Genomic DNA, 15,587 nt, shown 5'->3' with positions numbered 1-15,587 from the left:
AGTATATTTATACAAGCTCTGTTAACTTTTTTAGGCCAAGGTGGATGATTCAGTTTCCTTGATGTAAGAGATGAGAGTTGGCAGCCCAAAAGAGTTTGCATATGTTGTGTTGACAACAATAGGAAAAAATAAGCAAGGCTACATCTGATGTAATTTCACAGCACTGCCTGATTTCTTCACAAAGCAAAAGTGTCCTTGGAGTGCCTGGGTAAAAAGAGGAAAAATATATGAATAGTCATAAAAAGAAAAATAATATGTGTGTATAAAAACATATTTTACATATGTATGTGTATGTGTATGTATATGTATATGTATATGTATATGTATATGCATATGCATATGCATATGTATATGTTCCTTGGGAGTCAAAACTCAAAAAGAATCAAAGTTTTTATAAAGATGTGTATGTGCACACTGTATTCCACATCACCCACTGTATTTTCTTTTACTGAATGAAAAATGTCCTTTTTTTCAGCTTCTCTATAAATATGCTATTTCAGAGCATACTGAAGTTTTTTAAAAAGCTTTACTGTTTCCACCTGCAAATGGCAGCATGCCCCTTCCTGAACTCCAGTAAATATTGCCTGATGGCCCTAGGATGCCTACAATTTCACATTAAAAAATCATCATCCAGGTGACGTGGTCTGTTCTTCCATCATTTCTGTCCCTCTTCTCTGTTACCTCTTGTGAGCTTATAAAAAATAATCCTTCTTGATTTCAAGTTTCCATCTAGGCCACTAAGGCTTTGTGTACATTAGCAAGCAGTGGGGTCTGACAGGAGTGGGTCTCTGGGCCAAACAGCTGGTGCTGATTCCAGGACATCCATGCTGTGCCCTGGGTTAACTTTTGCCAACTCCAGCCTGATCACAGGGGCTGTGTGCCTGTTTGTGGCTGCAGTGCCTCTGCTGAGCTTCTGCAATGGATATTCCCAAAGTGCAGCCAGGTGTTCCATGCCTGGTACATGTTGAAGCAAAGCTTGCCAAGCTGGGACAATTGGGAGATTTGCCTGCGAGGTGCACACCTGAGCCAACCCAAAGCATTGCTGTCCACATACATATTTACACTAGGAGAGTCTGATGTGGCTTCCACCACCGTTCAGGGCACAGTGAATACAGCAGGAGTGCACCTTGCAGGCAAATCTCCTCCTTCATCAGGCTCCTCCTTCATCGTGAGAGCACTGTGAACAATGGCAATCAGTAAGTGCAGCTAAAAGCACCAGGAAAAGTGGTGAAACCAGGTGAGTTAAGGGGAAGCATAAACAAACACCTAACCACTTAAAAGAGTTTTCCTAAGTACAGTAACAAGATTATTACTGTATGCAATGCATCCACACATACACCCTCACACAAATATATTTATGCACACAGCATTTTAGTTTTGCTGATGGTTTCAAGACACCTGATGTGCTTTTTCATAAGAAGATAGGTGTTAAAGTAAAATGTAAATGTAGATTTTATTCTTTTAATTGATGTTTGCACCCCATCCTGGTGTTTAAGAAATTTTCTTTGTGATTCTGAGCTGCAGATTCCTAAAGAGTAAATAAACCAGATGGGCTTTCTGAATTTTGGTGAGATGGGCTCACAAGTCCTTTGCTCATTCATAGTTACAGTGCTGCTATCTTGTGGGAAAAAAGGCAGCAGCAACTGCAACACTTGCAAAAGTTGATATTGAGTCATTGTCAAGATTTGTAATTATGGCATTTAAATGTTTGCACATTTCTTTCTAATTTAGAAAAACTGTGTTTGTGTGATTAATCCATTATGTTATATGGGGAACCATTATTCAGTGTGGCCCAGAATTTTGTCCTGCATTTCAGCAGAAGTAACAACCCCCCCCCAGGATTTTCTGAAATATAAGCAGTGAAAGCAGCGAAACTGTTTCTTCTATTGCCACCTCTCAGAAACACTATTTAAAGCTATAGCATGGCTGTGCAATGTGCAATTTCAAAAATCCATATCTAATGAAAAGACAGAAAAGTATCACGCGCGACATTACAGTATTTCTATGAAACATAAAGATTTTTGGCCAGACTAGTTGTTATAGCTACATTTTCATTGGCATGGGCTTTGATAGTCAAACTGAAATACCAGAGTAAAATTCCAGAGCTAGGAAGAAATTGTACAAACAACTGAAACATGTTTTTATTTGGTTTGTTTGTTTGTTTTCCAGTTTGCAAAAGCACGTGGACATACAGATTTGTATGTCAGCAGGCACATAGAATTTTTGACAGACTTCTATTGCATACTGTTATAATCCACTGTACCAAGTTACTAAGCAGCTTTTCAAGATCATCTGTTTTCATAAAAGAAATATTTTTCTCAATAGTCTTGGATTGTGAAAACAGGACTTAAGCAACCAAAACACCTAGAAGAGTCAAATACAGCCCTGCCCTTCCAAAGGGCAAGAAAATAATTGCCAAAAGTATTGTGATATATTTTATTTATACTAAAATATGGTTTATCTTCCAGTTGTGAAACAATCCTTTTTTTCACTTTTCTATTTTTAAAAAACATTTTTAAAATGTAAAACACTTTTAAAGGAGTCTATAGATCTGTATTCCTCACACAACTACAAGTCCTACGGAGCAAGAAGTTTGAAATATGCACAAAATTTAGCACCACACCCTGATCAAGTCTGATACTAATCAAGAGTTACTCTGAAGAGCCAACAGCATGTGAGGCATCAAATGATCTAGATAAGGTATCCATTGCACTATTTTGCATCAAAACCTGATTCCAAAATACAGAAAGAATGCTAAAATCTGGGCTTATTTTTTAACTTACTGCAGCATTATCCCAAATGAGTAAATGTGCAGAATAGGAAATCTGTTTAATCTCCGGGCACCGTCTACTCATTTGTGTAGGCCTGCAAACCAATATTGAGCAACAGCATTTAAAAATTCTTTGATATTTTCACTAAAAACAATACCGTGCCAGTGTCATGATGCAATTACGCCTCTGGGCCGTGATGTTTGGAACTGTTGTTGCGGGCTTGCAAGTGGGAGTCTGGAGGGCGAGGTGGGGCTGTGCACATCCAGAACACCAGGTTAGGGAAGTCAGGGCAGAAGCCAGCTACTGGCTGCCTCCAAGGCCACGCATGGATTAAGCTGCTCCCTATAACCAGCCTGGTTCCCTCCCAGCAGCAGAGCTTTTGCAGGGCTGCTTTAAGGCACACGTGGACCACAGGATTTGCCCGAGGCCACACACCGTCCTGAGGACAGCACCTGCCTCACGGCCACACCGCCGTGTGTTTGTCACTTTCCCCTCACCCCAAAGCGGCAGCAGCCGCCTCCTGCCGAGGGCTGGGGTTTGTCCAACCCCAAAGCCCCCTCCTGCCGAGGGCTGGGGTTTGTCCTACCCTAAAGCCACCTTCTGACGAGGGCTGGGGTTTGTCCTACCCTAAAGCCACCTTCTGACGAGGGCTGGGGTTTGTCCTACCCCAAAGCCAGCTCCTACCGAGGGTTGGGGTTTGTCCAACCCCACAGCCGCCTCCTGCCGAGGGTTGGGGTTTGTCCAACCCCACAGCCGCCTCCTGTCGAGGGCTGGAGTTTGTCCAACGCCAAAGCCAGCTCCTGCCGAGGGGTGCTGCCACCGGAGTTCGGGGCGGGGCAGCCGGGCTCACACGGGAGAAGGGGTACCCGTGCCAAAGCACACACCTGGCACAAGAGCAAGGCGGTCCGTGCCAGGCATGGGCAGGCACAGCCTGCAGACTCGAGCTGTCAGAGGAGCCGGGTTACACAACAGCCTGGCAAGGGAGCGTGAGAAGCAGCGTCGCTGCCTGGTTTCACAGGGGCCGTGAGGGGACGGTTTCCCCTGGGACAGCAGGGGACAGGAAGCACACGGTTCACGGCGCCATACATGGCGTACGTGCTTCTGGGGCAGGAGGAGCGCGGAGCCCACCGCGTCCCCGAGCATGTCCCCACATACCACAGGCTCTCGGAGCCCGGCAGCCAGACGGGTCACTGTCCCTGAGGGATTGCCACCCCGTCCTCCGCCTCTCCCGGGCGCCCTCGGACGCGGCCGCACCCAGCGGCACCACTGGGTGGCGCCCGAGCGCCGCGGCCGCCAGGGCCTGTCCCTCTCTCGCCTTCGCTCCCTGCCCGTGTCCCGGAGGCCGGCGACGCCCCTGGAAACGAGGGAAGGAAGGAAACGTTCTAAAGCACGCCCATCCCCGGGGCTCCTCGCTTGTCCGGGTGCTTCGCGCGTGTGTTTGGAGAGATCGGATGGCAGCGGCGCGCCATGGGTTCCTGCTGCCATCCAAAGCAGTACTTCTTTTACATCCTTCCTTGCGCTGAATCCAGCATTTATTAGATAGCTCTGCTCACTGCCTTGGCTGAGAAAACGGCGGTTTTGTTGTCACTGTTCTGCCAGGTTGCTGGGTTGAATCAGCTCAAGGCAAAGCCCTTGGTAAGAAAAAAGGCACGAGCGCGTGGCCAGGAGCTGAAGGAGAAAAGTGACTGATGTGGCTCATCCCATGGAAGTGCATCGCTAATTGCAATTGTTGCAGGAGAAAGGGTGCAAGAGATACAAATTAAGGAAGAAAAGACAACACCTTGTATCTCATACCTGTACCAGAGGCAGACTATCAGATCTCAGGACTAGTTAAGACAGCAGCATATATTTGTAGTATATGCTCTTGTTTCTAACGTAGATCTGAATGACAGTCCATTATCATGGCGTAGCTTGGCTCGGTGTAAGTTGTCCCTAATAAAAAAATTCAGCTCAGAGTGGTGTGTCCTTCAAGTCTTAAAAAAAAAAATAACCCAAAGAGAATGGAAGCAGTAGAACAGATGCTCAGAAGTAGAATAACCACAAATGAAAAGTAAAGGTAGAAACAATGAAGGTGGAGAAAGTCTCTGTAAAATTTTAAATACCAAGAGAGCTTGTTTCTGCAACAAAGGTGGTCATGACCTGGATTCCTACCTCCTGAATTTACATGTGTCACCAGGGTGCATAGCTAAAGGTTTTCTGTAACTTCTCTGGGAGAAAGGCCCCTTGGAAAGGGAACAACTCTTCAAGTTCAGTGTCAGTAGTTGTCCAACTGCTTCAGGCTGTAGACATCACTCTTGCTCTTTATGTGCCTAGAGTTTACTGACCTCTGCCACCTGCAAGACATCCTTGTCATGGAAATTATTTGAGGCACGTATTGGGTTGCGTTATATGGGAGGCCAGCTCATGTGATACTCATTATCTCTTTGGTAGTAAAAAGGGTGACTTTATTTACAACCTTTGGCAAGATGTCCTGCAATCTATTTTGAACTGAAACAGGAGGACAAGCAGAATATCACGAAGTTGTGGCGACTTCCCTGCTTATCTTGGCTGCCTTCTCCTCTAGATTTGTACTGAACAGCAGTCTGGTGCAGCAAACAAGCTTGGCCAGTATTTATAAACAAACATGGGTTTCTCAATGCATTTTTTCTTATCTGCATCTTTCTTTCCCTTTTTTTTTTTAATACTTTAATTGTTCTGAGGCAATGGCCATCTTTATCTGTGATGATTCTAAGACCAAAATCTCTGTTCAGCTGTAATGCATAATAAAAATTAGTTCAAACTGAGCTAGAAAACAGCATTGTTATAGGTACTTTAGTTAACCAGTCAAGTTACTACTTAACTCCTACTTAATTTACTAACATCTACTTCTAAATACCATGAGAAGGTTAAAAACCTAGTGCACTAAGCAGATATTTTCATCAGGTTTCATCATAATTTTCATCATGTTTCACTTTCTAATATATCAGAAAAGGTAGTATATGGAGAGTTATTATTTAAGAAAGTAACATAACTGATTTGTTGTATAAGCTAAGCCAGCCGGTCATAGTAACATTTCGACAATATTACCCATCAGGAGCACTGTCCCAATTCATTTGAAGAGCTCAGCTTCAGTGGTAATAGTTTTCGACCCTGTAGTTTTTGTAGTTCTGTATACATCAGATAGACACCATTGTCCAACTTGGCTATTTCAGACAGGCAAGGTAACAAAATGCAAGTTATTAAACAGTTTAATTTGTAAAAAGGCAAGTCCTTCTTTATGAAAAAAAAAAATCCATAAGAATTCACTTACCTCTTAAATTCAAAGAATATTGACCAGGACTAGGGCTCTAATAAGAAGCAGAACTTTGTATCAGAGGACTACAGTGTTGTACAAAAGCCTTTGAAGTCCCTGGCAAGGCACACGCAGTGTTTTGGCGGTCACACTAGAGTGAATATGCATACGTAATTCTGGAGGGAACATCTGACATTTCGGAAGTGCATTCGTGCTTGGGTTGTGGCAGCCAGGACTGCAGACCTGCTGTCATGCCAGGGCTCCCAAGGCCCTGCACCTTCCCTGTGTGAGGCCCTCTGGGCCATTTTGGCTTTCTTATTTGGAGCAGCAGTAGCAGCACAGAGCAGAGCTGGCTGGAAATTTCTGACAGCAAATTTCTCCTCTGGGAAAAAAATAACCCAAAGTGTAATTGACAGGTTTCTGAGTAGCACATTGGCTGTGAGAGAAGCCAGGCAGGATCCCAAGCTGCCTGCTTCCCCTGCAGGCTTACTTGGCTTTCTCCATTGGCAGTTCATATGCTTTCTGGGCTTCTTGACAGCTCAATAGGGAAAGTGAAGGAACCTGTGAACCTGAGAGGTGGGAGTATGTTCAAGGTCCCATTGCCACTTTGGATGGGTAGTCTTTTATAGAAATGTGGGAGACAAATTCTGGTTCTCCAGGGCTCTTTGCTCCAGTGAAGCAGAGAGCAGTCAGTCTCCTATTCCAGAGCACCTCAGGCAATGCCAACAGCCAAAAGACCATCCATCCTTCTCCAACCCAGAAGAAGCAGCAGGGATAAGCTACTATAAGGAAATAAAGGCATCCTCTCTTCCTTTTCTGAGATGCATTGGCAGAAGGGACCCATCGACTTTTAATCATTCCATCAGCTACATGGGACTACTGTGCTTTTCCACTCCTGGCACATAACATTTTCTGTGGGGATATAGTTAAGGGCATTTAACCTACACCAGGGAGTGAGGGGAAGAAACAAGAGAGTGATTCATAGTTCCAAATTATTGTTCTCAGGCTGAGAAAGGCGTCAGTGCATTCTGGCTGCTAGCTCAGCTATGCTTGTGTCCTGTTTGAAACTCTTCTTTAAAACTGCTAGGATCTACAGGTTATTTCAGCAAGCAGTGAAATACAGCACATATATTTCCTTTACCATAAATGCAACACAACAGATTAGCCAGACAACACAGGGGAACTCTGCTTCTCTTCAGCAGAGGTTTGAAACTGCTCGACAGGGAATTTAACTTAAGCACAGGAACACCCAGTCTCACGTAGCCTTCAGAACAGCTCAAACCCCAAAGTCTTTATTCAGGCCCTGATTAAACAAACGGAACAAGCATAAATCAAACTAACATCATGGCTTTGCTGAATTCATATCCCAAGTCCTGCTCAAGTAAATTATTCAGGGAAGTTAAAACTGGGCTTTAACTTTCCATTTGCTGTTTCAAATTAAATTCCTTACACCTGTAAATGAAGCATATGACTATGTTTCCTGCTCTTAACTTTAGGTTGTCTTCATTTTTTCACAGTCATCTGTAATTTATTTTCCCAGTTAGAGGTATTTATTGGAGAAAATAGAGCAGTACAGCCTTGTAAGATATCTGATCACGAAATGGAATTAAACTTGTCACAACTAAGGAATTTAACAGAAAATAGTGAAAACTACATAAATCTTTCACTGGTTCAATCTTATTTTGTAAGAAGAGAAGTGAATATTTTTTTAAAATATGTCTTCTGTACACAGCAACAAAAGGTTATACTTGTATTTTCTTCTTTATAAGCAAGTCCAAGCTTCTGGCTAAAGTCCAGCAGACATTTTTCTTTGTCCATTAAGGCAATCTCCTACACAGTTTACCAGGGGAGGATGAAATTCCTCAAGCTGTGTTATAAACATTCATCAATGAAATCATGTTCCTAGTAACAAGAACAGCAGGCAAAATTTAAGACAGTGCTACACTGAGTGTGCTTTACAGATGGAGACTATAGGATCAGGAGTGAGCCAGCAAAGCCTAAGACCAAGTAAGCCACTGTGAAAAGATTAAACAAGAGAATTTTCCATTACAGAGAGTTTTGAGGTTCATGGAAAGTAGGAAAACCTGGTTCTGTCACGCCAAATATAAGACAAAGGAATATTTAGATGCCAAAGGAAATAGTCTGAGAAAGGATCTTTTTTGCTGTGTTGAAAAGCCTTGATCCTTCCCTGTACCAGTGCTTTACAGAGAAAACCTACACATAATTTAAAGCCACACAGCCTGTAATTTCTTCTGGATGAATTTTTTGAGAATTCTTGAAATGTTCCTATTGTTCCTCTGTATTGCTCAAGTTCATTCCTGTTGAATATAGTCTCTAGAGATGACAGCTGAAACGAGGGTCCTGTTGAGACCATGACACGCAATGGGCAGCATTGATTTTAACTTGGTAGTTCAGCATGGGACAGAAAACAGGCAGTGTTGACAGCAGTGCCTGCAAGCTGCTGGTCAGGGAGGCTTTTTATCAGTTCACCTTCCTGTCTTCCTTTTAAGCTGCAATTTAGCCCCTCTTCTGCCAGCCTCCCTAATTAGTGCAGAGGATTTGTTTGTGTATAGCCCTAATAAATCGTAATCACCTTCAATATAGCGCTTCCCCAGGCTCTGACCTTTTGCTCTCTGACCAGGTCCATGCCAAGTTCTGGGTGGGAGGATTGGGCAAGGATTTCCTATGTACTGCCATCACCAGCAACTGGGAGCCCAGACTTCCCTTCCTCATTTGGGCCTGTGCTAAAGGCTACTGCCATTAATGAATTATTTCCTTTATGAAAGCATTTCACGAAATTAGATAAGGATAAAGCCAGAAAGTGACCTTAACAAATTACTGCAGAACTCCTAAAGCATTTTAAAAGAAAATTAAAACTTCTCAGGGTCTTATATTTTGTGACAAAACGAAAGGCATATTGTTCCAGAAAAATAACAATTTATAGGAGACTCTGGAAAGGTTTCTTAAAATGCTGATGGCGAGAGGCTGATAAGGTGGGATTTTCTGGACATACTGTGAGAATATCAATACCAGCCTTTCTGCTGCTGCAGGCTGTAACTGGCCTTCAAAGAGTTACATTTTTGCAGCATTGCTCGCAGGTTTCTGGTGTGTGAGTCTAGTGAATCTGGGAGCCCCATCGGGCTGTAACTTATGCAGAAGGCTGCACTGAGTCCTGGCAAGTCCAGGCCTCTGGAATTTAGCAGTGCAAGAGAAGGAAACAGGCCAAACCATTTACCTGAACTGCTACTCCCTCAACACATTCTTCTGTGGTGTTTCTTGGCTGGCTGCTTGATCCCTCAGCTCTAGGACTGAAAAAACCCTAGTGCTTGAAGTTATATTTCTCACAGTCCTTTACATAATGTATGTAGCAAAAATACCCTAGAATACTATGAAAGTTCCATTTCCCAAAACAAAAAATCCTGAGAACTAATTGTCTTTTCCTAAAATCATTATTTATTTTTAGTTAATAGTCAAGAGTAGCAGATGGGTGCTCATGAATTAAGATTCAAATATATGAAAATCAGAAGCACATCGTTAGATATTTGGGCTTCCAATTTTGTTTTGAGTAAGATATTGCAAAATTAAAACTTTGAATAGGTTGACTTTTAAAACATTCATAATTAGAGAAAGGTTTCTAGACCGATACTACCAATCTAAATCTACAAATTTATCCTGGTCTGTCCACAGGATAACCACATACATAACCACATACAATTCTTTCTTCATTGTGGATGATTTGGTCAAAAACCCATCAACTGCATCCCCTCCTCTCCAGGGGATGTCTATTCATATGGCTGTTTAAAGCAGATACACAACTGGTGTGAACTTGAGGTCCTACAGAAACAGAGAAGCTTAGAACAGGAAAAGAATCCAACAGACAGTTAGCAAAGTATTATAGAGCTTACTTAATTTGTGTTTCCATATTTTACATATGTAGATGACTACAATCTTTGCTACAGAGAGTAGAGAGGTTTCTGTATTTGTCACGAGAAAACAGTGTGGGTTCGATGGAAATGAAAGTCATTCAGGTCAGACAATGGGAAAAAGCAGGGCAGAACTCCTGGAAATGATGGAATTAATAGTTTTGTAAATTGTGGAGTATTTCAGATTCAAAGTGTATGGAATTGTTGCACATTTGTAATTCTTTTGGTGACTGTCACAAACATGGAAGGTTGTTTCCAACAGAAGGAGTGTTTAGCATGAATATTTCTTAGCTGTATGGTAGCTACACAGAACAGCACGTTTCAGCAGGGTAGTGCTCTCAGCACAGTGGTTGTGTGCACAGCATGCTGCTGTACCTATTTCACACACCATACAAGCATCACTCAGCAAGGAGAGACAGGAATTTAGAAGTAGGTTTGCCCTATGTGTTTGTGTTAATGAGACAAACTAAAACAAGGATTCCTATAACTGTTCAAGCAATGATTGCCACTGGTAGCTTCTGCTACACCACAGACTTACGTCAAGATAGTCTCACATATATAAAATTGAAGTTCTTTGTTGTTCTTATCCATAAAGTAGATAGGGCTTCCAAATGTCCTGTGTGCAAATGACCCAAATATGTCATAACATTTGAGTCACAGTTCCTTATTTCATGGTGCTATTGGATGTTGCAGGGCCCTTAGATTCATGTCCAACTGAAAAGAGTCCTTTCAGTGCCTTCAGCAAGCCTTGATCCCACCTTGGCTTGCTTAGCACATTGTTTTGGGAAGTCATTTACTCTCCTAGACTTCACCCTCTCTTCATTCTGGAAAGCTTATTAATTTATAAGCCTTTAGGATCTCAGCTATTGTCTTAGTTAGAATTTGGACTTTTTTGTTTGTTTGTTTTAGATCTTGGCGTTGGAATATGAGTTGTTCTTAGACTAAGATGACCCTCATGTTTATAGGCCTCTGGAGAAAATAGAATCACAAGTCTTCAATAAAATCTAATCGGCATTTTAAGTAACTCACAGATATGAGAGTTTAACTAAACAAAGAAAATACCCTGGTGTCCCACCCCACAGGGTCTTATCATGGTCAGCTTGGCTTCTGTACTACAAAAACATCCTCAGTTCTCCAAATATGCCAATAAACTTCCCCTGAGAGGCAGACTTCAGCAAATAAAGCCCTCCCTCCATGCTACATGACCAACATTTTCTTGATAGACTTCAGATGAAAGAGTCAAAAATTTCTCCACTGACCTAACAGGCTGCCAGAGGAGCTTAAACTGCTGTAAGTATGGGAAAACAGAGCAGTTTAAACAAGAAAAATAGGATTTGGGACAAGGTGATGTCACAGCCCAGCATCCAACAGGAAAACATTCAAACTCTGGAATCCTTCTAGCAGCCAAGCAGTTCTGTGCTAACATGGATGTCACAGGGGAGTTTTTCAATAGACTCGTTATACTGAGCCAAACTGTGATCTTCAGAGAGTTATGGGAGAAGTGGAATATGCACATCTGGGAACCAAACCAAACCTGCTCTGATACTCTAATTGCACAAGGCTTTCACTTGCTATCACCTATAAAGGAGCTTGTACCGTGTTTTAATTATTTGTAAAACTTCACACCGATTCTCCAGACAATTGAATTATACATGGACATATACAGAATAAAAGGCCTCATTGATGGATATCAGATGATAACATCAATAGCCAGAATAAAAAAAGAAAAAAATACTGTGTCTCTATAGTAACATTTTTCTTTGAATAAAAGTAAGCTAGAGAAAATAGTATGTTACTAGCCCCTCTTTCTGAGCTGGTAAAAAGGTGATTGAATACATCCAGAGTGTAATGATGTTCAGATGGGATACTGGGAACCAAAACTGGTCAGGAATGAGCAATTAGTGTGAAGGAAGGAAACATAAAAATGAGGTTAGAAACATAGAGAACATTTTTAAAACGGCATTTGTTTTCTCTTAAAAAATAGTCTTGCAAAAAAGATATTTTCTTTTTTAAGGCAATTTATTTGGAATTGGCTAATAAAGCAATAGGTCAGTCTAAGAACAGCAGAGTTTAAATTCCCAACAAAGGTGTAAAAGCAAATGCATAACTGCTGTTAGATGCTAAAAAATATAAATACTTTACAATAACAGCAAACTAATTAACGCTTTATGGGAAGGAGAGCTCTGGGGTCCCTCTCAAGACTCAGAGAACTTCTGAGGTAGAACTATGCTGTGCCCAGCAATCTCTTCTTTCCCCTCATATGCTGTGCTGGCCATGATGCAAGTGCCATTCTGCCATCACTTCTTGTTCATAAATCACCAAAAATTATTTTTAAATAGCATTAATTTCTTCTTTGGTTTAAAACTGCAGATATGTTTGCTACTTGTTTCCAGAGAAGGTGATTTGGGGAATAAGTGAGCATATGACCTATGGCATTTGGCTTTCAAATGTATGTCCTTTTACTCAGTCTTTGAATGTCCTAATCAACCTAAGTCTTTATCTAATTCTATGAAAATTTCTAATTCTAAATAAAATCCAAGGGATATCTGTACAACGTGCCAATGGTCATTGCATTTACAAAGATGCTGAATTATGGAAGACCTCAGGATGTGTGTTACTCTGCATTGGTTAGTAGGCCTGTACTCTGTATCCCTGGACTTGCTGAATCTGGGTGTACCCAAACCAAGGCACTGCACCATCGTGTGGTCTCCTACTTCAGCCTAAGGCTGACTTAGTACTCAGGTCTGGACCACAGCCCGGGCAGGCAGCACTTGCCTGGAAACCCAGAATATCTGAGTCAGTTCCAGCCACCAGGCAAATCTGGGTCCCTCATACATCGTGCAAAAATGCTCAATTAGCAGAATTTAGTGGTAGCTTATTTAGGCGGCAATTTTTAGCAGAAGTCTTTCTAACTTGCTGCTTTGCAGGGGAGGAGGGTCTGGCATTGACAGATGGAAAATAATCCAACAAATTCAGAACAAAAAAATATAATGCATGGTTTCTTCTGGTGCTGGCTTTTACAAACCAGAGCCAAACATTGCCACAGTGATGAGAAATATGGGTCAGGAAAATACATCTAGAGTTGGATATTTGAGGGCTAGCTGGAGTTTGAATGTGCTCCATGTTACTGTTTAAGCACTGGGGGAGCTCATGCTCAATGGAGGGCAGTGGCAGAGGTCCATAAATCTGTCTCTAAAGGCTGTGGTGGGATACAGCTGCCTGGGCTTGTGGCAAGGTCTTCCTTGCAGAAATCATGAAGACTTCTTGCAGTCTAGGTTTTTTTTACTAACCGCACAATTTCTCTTTCAGTCATGCAGAAAAATTTCAGTTTCCTAATCTGTATTTAGCAAACCAGGGGAGGACCAGACCCCAGATGGGCTGAGGCACCCATCTGCCACTTCAGCTACCTGAATTCAGCCCTCAAATCTCCAAGTAGCTTTTCCAACATATCTGCCTAGGGAGGCAATGGAGCTGTCTGACTGCCAAATTACTGCCTCTCAGCATGTCACAACTACTGAAGTGAGGATATGTCCATGCTGTTACCTGTTTAAGCTCTTCTTAAACAAGCTATTAGCAGATCTACATTGCCTGCAGGTCTGCTTCTCTAGGCATTTTCTGTTCGTGCTGTCACAGGGTCTGACACACAGTGTTCCTGGCAGAGGTGTTTCCTCATGATTCATCTAACGAGTGAAACCTGTGTAAAACATGAGAATCTGCCCCCTACCTTTCCCAAAAGGCACATTCAGTATATATAGAATAAATAATAACACTACCTTCTTCTCATGAAAAGCGTCTGACATGGTTTTAGGACCTCTGATGAGGACAAGGCCCATACTGATGGGTATTGAGAGGTAAATCATGCAGCCAACAGAGTTAAGTCTCACGTGCCCCAGAGTTTTGCTCTGTCTCCCAGCACATTTCACTGGCTTCACAATCAGCATTTCTGCTTCCAGAAGACCCAAGGGCTCCATACAAAGTGTCTGACAAGGTATCCAGGTACTGAATGGGAGTAATGGATCCCCTGTGCTGTTAGTGCAGGACATGAGAGAATATGTGCCCCCCGCTGGGAGCACACAGAGCACCACCCCTGACAGCCTGAGTTAGAAATCTGAAATGCATGCTTTGCAAGAGACTGGTTTCCCTCTTGAAACATTGGAATAAAGACCTCCTTAGCAAAGAATTGTGTTTAATGTAGGTACATTGCTCAGGCTCTGGTGCATACACCACAATAAGGTAATGCAGCCTTTTGAGTGTACGTGTGTGTGACAGTTCCTTCAGTGCACAGTGGCCAAGTCTTAAAAAAGGCCTGTAGCAATTCCTTTAACCCAGGTGAAGTTATAGAAGTGTTAATAGGAAATTTCCCCACAGCGATTTTTTTCCCTGGGCAGCAACAGACAGAGGTAGCATATCACAAATTTTCTATCTTGAAAGAAAATATTCCTTCTTTTCCAAATCGAAATCAGGAATTTCTTTCCCTCTCCTGTATCTTCTTTAGGAACAGGCTTATGCAAAGAAGTTTGTGAAATATTTGGATTTTGGAGGCTAGTTCAGGCCCTAATGGGCCTCTTGAGAGGAGTTTCTCTTAAGCATCTCATAAAAATCTTGTCAAGTGTTTGGTATGTGGGTGAGTTTCCTGTCTCAGCTGAGTTCATTTCTTTCCCCTTCTCCATTCCGGGTTTCTAGCATATTTCCTAAAAAGATGCTGTTTGCTTTACTTTTTGAATGTTCTGCATCATGTGTGACATGAGTGTGCACAGCACTCAGGAGTAAACTGCAAATTAGATGCTCTCAGGTTTGTGCAAATACTGAGGGCATTCACACCTGGAGGATATTTTTCACGCTGAAGACAGATGCATGTTTCTGGAAAGACTGGGCATTCATCTTTTCCAAGCTATTGATAATAGTTTAACCAATGTTTACTAAGCCACTGGCCCACAAACTATTTGTAGGTTAGTACATGTACTGTCCATACAGTCTTAGGGCCAGCTGGATGGAAGGAGTCCTGGCCTGGCCCATGGGTGTTATATGACTTGCTGTGTTTGTGATGTTGGGTTAACCTTCAAAGAAACTGGACTAAAATCTTGGAACTGTTTTCATTACAGCCTTCACCTGGACTGACATCACAGTCACACGTAATAAACAAGAGCCTCACCCACTAAACCCTTTCAGGCTTTATGTTTTAATGAAGTTTTGAGTTTATGCACTACTTTTGGTGAAAATCTACTTTGAAAAAATTACACTATAAGTGCCTTTATGTTTGTGGGTTTTCCCTTCCCTTGTTCATATTTTATTTTGTTCTGTTTTCTTTACTAATTTTGCCAAAACTAACTTAAGCAGACTTTGGTTTGCTTTACTCCCAGGTTTCTACTTCTAACACAAATTTTAAAGGTTTTTAAATTTGGACTCAATAATAAATGTCTCAAGTTTTCAGAGCCAGAATAATTTGCTTTAGTGAGATGGTGTATTGCACCTGTATCAGCTTAGTGGCACAAAACATCTGTCAGGAATTTTTCATTAGAGTTTTTTAATTTTATTTTCATTCAGACAGCGGAATGAGAGCCTAGCCAAGAACTTAAAAAACCAATTATGCTTTATATAGTTTTACTAATAATACTGAGAAGA

This window comes from Melospiza melodia, chromosome 3 (assembly GCF_035770615.1).
Source record: "Melospiza melodia melodia isolate bMelMel2 chromosome 3, bMelMel2.pri, whole genome shotgun sequence".
NCBI classification, from domain to species: domain Eukaryota; kingdom Metazoa; phylum Chordata; class Aves; order Passeriformes; family Passerellidae; genus Melospiza; species Melospiza melodia.
This window is presented reverse-complemented; position numbering follows the sequence as displayed.